The sequence below is a fragment of the Asparagus officinalis genome, unplaced genomic scaffold (genome assembly GCF_001876935.1).
Source record: "Asparagus officinalis unplaced genomic scaffold, Aspof.V1 AsparagusV1_Un332, whole genome shotgun sequence".
Lineage (NCBI taxonomy): Eukaryota > Viridiplantae > Streptophyta > Magnoliopsida > Asparagales > Asparagaceae > Asparagus > Asparagus officinalis.
Window position 1 is genome coordinate 126,004 of NW_017972597.1, and position 9,938 is coordinate 135,941.

Consider the following 9,938-nt stretch of genomic DNA (forward strand, 5'->3'; position numbering starts at 1 on the left):
GATGAAACACATAAATATTTTGACATTATTTTTGTGTGATCATGAAGATAGAAAAGATTTGTCCATTATTAATATTGATTCGAAATCTCTATTAGCGGACATCTTTACCTAACTTCTTTATAAAGAATTTTTTTTTCTATATAATCATTTCTTGAAGTTTTGCAAACTTTTTAAACGGCCTACATAGTTTCATGGATGTTCATGATTTTCTTTTATTTTCAAATTAAGGGATATATATCAAGATTTTCATTTGGACTTTCATGAGTTTCATGATTTGCTTTCATTTGAAAATATCTCTACATAATTTCCCTTCATTTGATTTCATGATTTATATATATATATATAAATCTATATATGTTCTTTTGTCATCTTGAATGTGAGTTGCATTTAATATATTTTCATACTTATCTATGTTTACTATGTTTTATTATATTTTTTTATACATGCTCTAAGTCATTTTGATCGGGGGAGCCTTCCCTATCTCTTTCTATGTATATACTCACCGTGCCTTTTTGATAGGAGGAGCTTTCGCTCTGTTCATTTTTGTTGTTTTTCCTATTTTGATGTTGACAAAGAGGGAGAAACAAGTATATTGTGAGTATATCCTTAGTTTTTTTCTTTCTGTTGGTTTTATGCATGAGCGTTACAACTTACAAATTGTATATTTATTTGGTATCATATATATGTACATACTCCTTGTGAGTTTACTCTTTATGTAGATTATTTGTCATCATCAAAAAAAAGAGATTGTTAGGTCTCATGTTTATGAGCCTACTATCTAATCAAGTTTTGATGATGAACAAATAATTACTAACATCATTTATCGAGTGTTTATTTTACTCGTTAGGAAACCTACATAAAGATTCTTGTTGGAGGTTGGTTGGAATTGAGCTTAACGAGGACATTCAAAGGAGGTTGGAAGAAAATAGGAATGAAGTCGTCGCAAATCAAGTTGAGATTCATTATCGCTTCATCTGTTACCAAGATCGAGCTTCTCGAAGATTTCTAGCTTGCTATATTGTTTATAGTGTTTTAGGTTTGTACTTTATGTGTTATGCTTAAAATCTCAAATATTACACACAAACGTTTTTGTTTTATAGCTTTCAAATTTAATCATATAAATATGAAATAAATAGTTATATTAGGTTTGTACTTTATGTGTTATGTTTAAAAGCTCAAATATTACACACATACACGTTTTCGTTTTATAGTTTTCAAGTTTAATCATATAATATGAAACAAATAGTTATATCCATATACATATATACTTGTTTCATATATGTTTCATATTTATCATCTTTATTTGGAAAATAACGTATTTACGGATTAAAGACTTGATTATATTATTTCATATCTTTCCTTAAGTCTATTAAAAAGTGTTTCAAAACGTGTTTGAAAAGATTTTATCAAAATCAAGTTTTGACGATTTCGTATTCTTGAATAGTTTGCCAAATACACGAGTTTTCATAATTTGAAAATGCAATTTGAAAATTTTCTTCTCTAACATGTTTACATTCGTGCATATAAACATTTTCCCAAGTTTCATAATTTTTAGAATTTATTTGCTATTTTTAAACTCACATTGAAAATTAACTTTACTGTTCAAAACTGGGTTGTGCACGTTTTTGGTCGACCAACACTGTTCATCAGTCGACAGATGAACTGCTCTATAATTGCTAAAAAGTTTCTGCTCAGTCGTCTGATCTCCATCAGTCACTGAATAGTGTTTTCAGTAGGGCTTACATTAGTCGACCGATAAACTGTTCCGTATTTTTAGTTTAGTTTCTGCTCAGTCGACCGATACCAATCAGTCAACTGATCTGTGTTCATCAGTCAACCGATTGTTATATCAGTCGATCGATCGCATCTGTTTTGTTACCGTTGTTGTAACGACTAGCTCTTCTGTTGATCGACATCGTCATCAGTCGACCGATCAGAGATTTTCTGCAATAACGACTAGTTTTGGCTGCTTGGTTTTTTAGGGTATAGATACCCCTCTTGCTTTGGTTTTCAAATATAGTTTTTCACAAGGTTTTAAAGAGTGTTTACACTAGTTTAATTCTAAATTTTAGTGTGTTTGTTTTGTGAAAAGAGTTTCACAAAGAGAATCGAAATTTCATCTTTGAGGCACCTCAACCTCAAATCCAAAATCCTCTTTGTTCTTAGAGAAGTTTTTTCTAAACTCAATTATCTAGCTTGTTTATATTTCAATTGTTATATTTATATTTGCTAGATTAATTCGAGTTTAATTCATTTAACTCATTGATTTCACACACAACCAATTTGAACTAAGTATTTTCACATATTGTATATTTGAGTTATGATGAGTGATTCACTGAGAGTAAGCTTACACTTAATTCTCATCCTTGTATTAGATAACAATAAATTTTTTTGTGCCTTATTATTGAGGGAACACGTTGTAATACACAATGATACTTAAAGGAGTGGTTGGGAGAAGAACGAGTTCAATTCTAAGAGGAGTGGCTTTGTTGTAAAAACCTAAGGAGAGATAGTAATTTCAAGCACTTGAGGAAGGTGACACGGGTCGGCTAACACTTAGAGGAATATCTTGTGGTATTGACAATCGTGTGATTTGTAAAAGTTTTCGGTGAATTTTAAAAACCAAATTGTGTAGCTTTTTGTTATATAGTGGAGTATCTCCTCGAGGGTGAGGAGCAGAGACGTAGGTCGAGGATGACCGAACTCCGTAAACATATTCTTGTATTTGTGTTTGACATTAGCGCATTTATTCTCTTGTATATTTTCCATATCGCCTTTTGTCTCACATTTATATCGTCCTTAGTTTAATTCTATATCCTTGTATTCATATCTTATTATATATTGCTAGGACATTAGTTAATAGTTTTAATTTGGCATCAATATCGAATTATATTAGCAATCACTCCCCTCTAGGATACTTTCAAATATGTCATTGATATTCTTCCTGAGAAGGGAATGTTAGGGTGTTGACCCAATAACACACCTAGAGACCCTAATGATGGCTATTTGCTTTCACAACTGATCCTCCATTTTCTAATCCAGGGTAATATCGGAGACTTGTTGGTAAACTAATATACTTATCAGTAACGAGACCAATATTGCATACGCAATCAGCAAGGTCAGCCAATTCATGCATGTTCCCACCATCACCTATAGGGAAGCAGTTATCCGCATTCTACAGTATCTCAAGAAAGCATCAGGTCAAGGTCTTCTCTTCAAACCTCGCGATTTTTTGAGCATACAAGGATATTCGAGCAAGATCTGCAGATGATAGAAGGTCCACTAGTGGATATTTTTTATTACTTAGAGAAATTTGGTATCATGGAAGAACAAGAAACAATCAGTTGTTGCTCGATCCAGTGCAAAGGCTGAGTACAGAGCTACTGGACACCTTTTCGAGAACCTATGGTTGTGACCCTTCTACAAGATTTAGGCATTCATACATCATCTCCCAATCCTCTCCATTGTGACAATCAGACTGTTATATACATTATTGAGAATCCAGTGTTAAACGAACGTACCAAACATATTGAAGTTGATTGTCATTTTGTTCGTGAAGAATGGGTGAAGAAAGTGATTTCTTTCTCTCATGTTTGAAGTAATGATCAACTTGCTGATATCCTCAAAAAGCATTGCCTCCGAAACTTTTTCACACATTTATAGGCAAGCTTGGCTTCGACAACATCTACGCTCTAGCATGGAGTGTGAAAGAAATTAGAATGGAGGTTATAGGAGATCTATAAAATCAAGTTGTTAGAATCATTTGTTTCTAATATCTAGGAGATCTTGTTAACAATGAGAAAAGTAGTCCAAATACATTGAATCTGGAATGCATCGAAAGTATAAATAGCCCCTTTGGGCTTCTCTTATTGACATCAATAAATCCTCCTCTCTAATTTCCACAGCCCTAAACCTTGTCCATCTAGTTGCGATATCCATCGCACAAGATTTTAGCATGTTTGCAACATTATTATATTGCCCAAGGTTACAAAAAGTGTTAGATGGCCTAGGCGTTTGACCCGACGCCTAGCACCTAGGCACCTAGGAGGGAGCTTAGGTAGGGCCTAAGCGATTTTTCTTTTTTTGTTTTTTAATTATAATAATTGATAGTAAATACCAATGTAAGACCATCTCCAACCACCCTCCATATCTCCAAAATCTCCAAATTTGGAGAGTGGAACATCTCCAACCACTCTCCAAATTTGGAGATCTCCAAATTTGACCCTCCAAATTTGGAGGGTGGGGAGAAAAAATGGAGGGTCTCTCCATAACACTATTCATGATTTTTTAATTAAAATTTTACCATTTTTAACTATTTGATTTATTAAAAATTACCACTTTGTCATCCTTCTTAGTAATTTAAATTAGATGTTTAATTTCAAATAAATATAGTTAAAAAATTATTAATCTAATATTTGAAATCATTATATATTTGGAAAGGGCTCGTTGAGATCTTTAAAATGAAACTAAGATTAATTTATTTTAGTATTATTATAAAATTATTAATTTTTAAATTAAATAAATAAGTATCAGACATAAAATTTTGAATATGGGGATCTATTTAACTTGCTCCATAAAAAAATACAAGCATAAATTACGAATATGAATTTCCCACTGGAAATCAAGGAGGATTTTCTCAATTTGCGAGCGAAGCTGGTTCTGTAGGAAGAAATGAATATGGTGGTTCTTCGAGAGATCGGGATAGAACCGGTAGTTATAACGATAATGATCTGTCAAAATTTTAATTGTCACTTATCATATTTTATATTTGAGGTTTATGTTTGCGACCTATGGTATGTTGTATTAGAGGTTAATATTTGCTTTCTTGTTCTATCGATGTATGTTTTCACTGTTATTTCAGAATTTCTTTTTTTTTAATATGTTGTATTGCAGTATTAATATTGGGTTCATTTTAAAGCTCTCATCGACACCTTTATAATGTTATAATTTTTTTTCCAAATAAATTATTAACAATAAAATTATTAACGTAAACTATATCCAACATTATTTAATTTATTTTTCCAAATAAATTATTAACAATAAAATTATTAACGTAAACTATATCCAACATTATTTAATTTATATGTTTTTTTTGATAAAAAAAATAAAAAGAAAAACATTTAGAGAGTGGAGGTTGGAGCAACCCTCCAAATTTCACCTTCCAAATTGGAATATTCCTAGAATATTCCAATTTGGAGGGCCAAATTTGGAGGGTATGGTTGGAGATGCCCTAATAGAAAGCTTAGATGTCAGGATGGCGCCTAGAAGGGTTTCTTTCTTTATTTAAGTGGTGGTTGAGGATGAAGGTTGGAGAAGATAGAAGAGATGTTCATAGTTGGAGCCTACAGGAGTTTGGAGGTCGGAGGACGTGGAGGCTGCAACGGAGGAAATCACGATTAGAGGGTACAATCCACGTAAACAGCCCATACTCCCCTAGGCACTCTGAAACTAAGTGGGCAGTCTAGGTACGGCCTAGACGCTAGGCACTAGGCAGGCGGCCTAGGTAACGCCTAGGCCTAGGAGTACGTCTAGGCAGGCTAGGTAGCAGCTTTTTAAAACATTGATATTGGCTTTTCAATCAATCCACCTTTTTGAATATTTGGAAGCTTGTATTTATGCTGGAGTATATGTCATTGATGTATATTCTTTGGTGTCTAACATGAATAAATGCAGGCTATGTTTAACAATGCATACACGCACATCAGTCCCTAGCTCCAGCCAAAAGATATAGCCTGCTCAATAGGTTACTCCTAAACATTAAGTTAGTAAACTGTGACTTCATAACATTGCATAATTCAAGTTTATTTGCAACTTTATGTTTAGCCTCGTGTAAACTTGAAAGCTTAATGGGCTTTGGGATCTTATTTAGAAATTTGAAGATCTGGGTATCTGGTGTACGTTCACAAAGGTTTAGGAGTCTAATATGACAAAGACCCTAGATTTCATTAGTTTATCTACGGTTTGATCATAAGATTGTCTAGCATGCAACTAAACGTTTACTCATGAAAAGATATCAGCAGACTGTCTAGAGAGATCACCATTATCTGGTTTTCAATTTAACTGAAACCCCTTCACAACTGGATCTGGATCACACAAATTTTAGAATAGATCATTCCAATATTTCCTAGTTTAGGCTTGTTTTATTATGTCTAATAATTGTCACACACATCACCAGATACAGTATTAGACATTGACAAAGTTAATGAATTTTCCATGCTAACAAGGATACAAGCTAGCCGCACAACAAGCATTGTGCTGTGTTTATAATAGATATAGATCAATAGCATTATTAGCAAAATTCAAAAGAATGTTAGCCTCCATATCAGCAAAGGAAATAATTATAGTATAAGAATCATAAAAGATGTGAAAAATCTGTGCAATAGTAGTACGTTGGAAAAAAAACACAACCTCATGCTAGAAATGCCACAGATTAAAACATTGAACTAAATCGAATTTTAAAACTTACGAATCGATTAGTTTTGTCCATGTCCACCAGTGGCCAGAATTGAAAATTAAGACATCAACATCAACCCATCTCCTATTTGCATGATCCATGTTGTCCAGCATGAGCACGAACCGAACCCTTGCTGGGACATGCTTCAGTGCCCATGCCGCTGCACAAGGAAAACAATCGGAAAAACTCCACTCTAAGAGCAAAAGACTCAAACCGAACAGCCAAAAACAGAATAGTCTTCGAAATTTTATTCCCGTTAACCTCATAAACACTCTTGGGATCCTTCACACCAGTCATAAGCATACAGATCAAAGACTCCCATTGCGTCCTACTCATCTGAGTCCCCTACCAAAACTACCCTTTTCCCTCTCAACCCTTCCAAGATCTCAATAGCATTAAAGTTGGGCACATCACAATTCTTAGGCTTCCATCTCCATTTCTGATACTCGGTATCCTTCCTCCCATTGGCCAAACAGTTAAAACCCCTCTCGACGAAGGGGCACTGAGAGCTATTATAAAGAGGGTAACTCTCATCTTTCACCCAGCATCCCTCAAAGACATCACATTTCTCATTCCAGTCGATAAACTCGGCAGCCAAATTCCCATGGCTAAAATATCAAACATAGTATGTATAAGAAAAAGATCCGAGCACTAGAACGAGGCTTATCAAGACTATGATTACAGGGAGAGTAGTCGAGAAAGATCCAGGAGCACACCTCTTCCTCTTAACGACGAAGACCTAGGGCTACTACTGGTCTGAGTTCTAAGACGAGCTGATTGGCTCCTGCTAAGAACGGCACCCGTCATCTCAGTGCTAAATCATACAAATAACCCCTCAAAGTTTCCTTCTTCTCAATCATGATACATTCCGACCTCAAGATTCCTCTTTTTCCATAAGCAATTGCTGCTCAAATCTTGGGCCAACCTCAAAATCTATGTATTCAATCATCAACTCAATGCGAAGGCGATGATGATCTAAGAGCTACCTATCATGAAATTGATCACCAGAACTTGTAGAAATATACAATAATTTGTGGGAATTTTACAGAATTTACAAAATATGAATGGTATAGAGAATCTGACCGATTGTATTTCAATTACTTCGCTTTCACCTCTCTGTTCCTATTATTGATGAAGAGAAACCCTAAAAACCCTAACCCTAGCAATTCAAATGCAGGGAGAGATAAATAAAAGCTAAATATCAGAAAACCCCTTGCCTTCGGACGATTGTTATGCTATGTTTGGGAGTTCATTGAGGGTTGTTTGGATTGAGGGGAATGAGAGTGAAGGGAAGTTAGGGGAACCATTCACCTCCATTCATCTTGTTTGGGAACACTTAGGAGGTAAAGTTAATTCACCCTAGTTCTCTTTGGTTCACCCCCTAATAGTATAAAAATTGTTACCCCCCAAATTGGGGTGTAACCAAGGGGAAGGGAATTCCCTTCCCTTCCCTTTCCTTCCCTTCACTCAGTTTCCCTTAACTTCCCTTCACCCCCTACAAATCCAAACAAGCGCTCAGAGGGAAGGCAAGGGGAACGAAAGGAAATTGTAATATGTTGTTTGGGAGTTCAGTAAGATGAATGAAGTGAAAATTAATATAGCTTGTTTGGGAGTAATAATGGAGGGAAGAGAATGGAAGGAAATATATGTAAATTTACACAAATGATCTTATACTAATAACACATAATCTTATCAAATCAATACACACAACTCAAATTGACAAAACACATATATATCTTATCAAAACATAAACAACAATTCTCCAACCAATTTTCCAAGTTTGCCATAAGCATCCATAAATCGGCAACAAGTTTGTAATCATCATACAATAACCAAAAAGTGACAAGAAGTTACAATAGCCATCTAATATTTCAAGTTTACCATAAGCATCCATAATTCGGCAACAAATTTGTAATTGTCATACAATAACAAAAATGTGACAAGAAGCCATAATTGCCACCAAATACCCAAAAGCATCTATCAAAAGTGGAAAACCAAAATATTAAAGATGAGTAGGTAGGAAGCTAATAATGAAGCGGGGGTGGCATAGATGCGCTTTGCATCATCCTCACGAGTATTTGCTTCTGCCTCTCCCTTGGGCATCCAAGTACTGCCCTTGGATTCTCTGGAGAATTAAGTAAGAATATATATGTATCATCAATGTGTTCGTCGTCGACCCCAATCTCAACCAAAAGACTCCAAAGATCATCCGCTTTAATTATAGTCTTTTCTGTTGGCCTTCTTATTTTGATGATGTTTAACAAACAATTTACAACTAATGTTGTTTGTCTAGTGTTTATGATTTTTAATTTATTGTAGATAAACAACATATTGGAGGATGGATGGAATTGCGTCTTCACGATCATATCCAAATGGAGGTTGGGGGAATTATGGTATGAAGCATTACAATTCCAGTTGAAGATCCAAGTTCAAGCTTCATCCGCAAGATGTTCCCAGTTGTGCTATATTCTGGAAATTCATCAAGCTTGGGTATAATTAGTTTATGTTTTATATTATGTGTGTTAGTACTTTAAGCTCAATCATATACACACATACACGCTTTGGTTTTTTATATATATATATATAGTTATATGTTTTGGTTTAGCTATATAGACATGAAATAAATATACATTCATATACATATTCATATGTTTTATATTCTATTATATTTGGAAAAATATTGTGTGTTTGGTTTGTATGGTTTATTGACTTAACAACTATAGTTTATACTTTTTATTAAGTCTATAAAATTATTTTACAAAGGTTCAAAACGTGGTTTATGTCAAATGTCAAAAACAAGTATCTTACATTTACATGTTTGGACTATTTTGTAAAATGATAATATTTTACAAATGGGAAGAGCTTTTTGAAAACCAGTTATCAGTTGACTGATCAGTCAACTAATGAAGTCAGCCGGCTGATGTGTCGACTGAAGAAAGTGCCTAGAATCTTCAATTAGTCTCTGTTCTGTTTTAATCGACTGAAATGATCATCAGTCGACTGATAAGCTGGAAATCATATACAATGATCAGCTCATCAGTTGACTGATGCTTCCCGTCAGTCGACTGATGGGTACTGTAACAGCTAGTTTTGTACAGAATCTGTTTCTTAGTTTTTAGGAGATTTTGTTGATTTGCTTAGGGTTTTGGCTGTTGTTTTCTCTTCCTATATAAACCCTCAAACCCCCCCACTACCAAAAAATAAAAATGGAATGTTTTAAAACAAGTTTAAAAGAGTTTTAACAAGGGTTCAAGTTTGGTTTAAAGTTTGTTTGGTTTGTGAAGATTGTTTCACAAGTGGAGGAGATCATCTACATTGTTTGAGCTCCATTTTAATCCATCTCTCCATCTTGTTTTTCAAAGAAGAATTTCTAAACTCAATACTAGCTTTGTATTAATTATTTGTTGTTTATTATTTTTATCAAGCTAGGGTTTTACATTGAGTTTATAATTAATTTTTTTATTGCTTACACACACAACCATTG

General features: G+C 34.1%; 1 long non-coding RNA gene across 4 annotated transcripts in view; it reads right to left on the minus strand.

The window, feature by feature from the left end:
- LOC109827641 overlaps window positions 1–7,631 on the minus strand; it is a 30,955-nt gene extending 23,324 nt beyond the window's left edge. For all 4 annotated transcript variants that reach the window (XR_002243478.1, XR_002243481.1, XR_002243480.1 and 1 more), the window contains exon 1: window positions 6,467–7,631. This is a non-coding gene — a long non-coding RNA (uncharacterized LOC109827641). The remainder of the gene's footprint in view (window positions 1–6,466) is intronic.
- Between the last annotated feature and the right edge of the window lie 2,307 nt (window positions 7,632–9,938).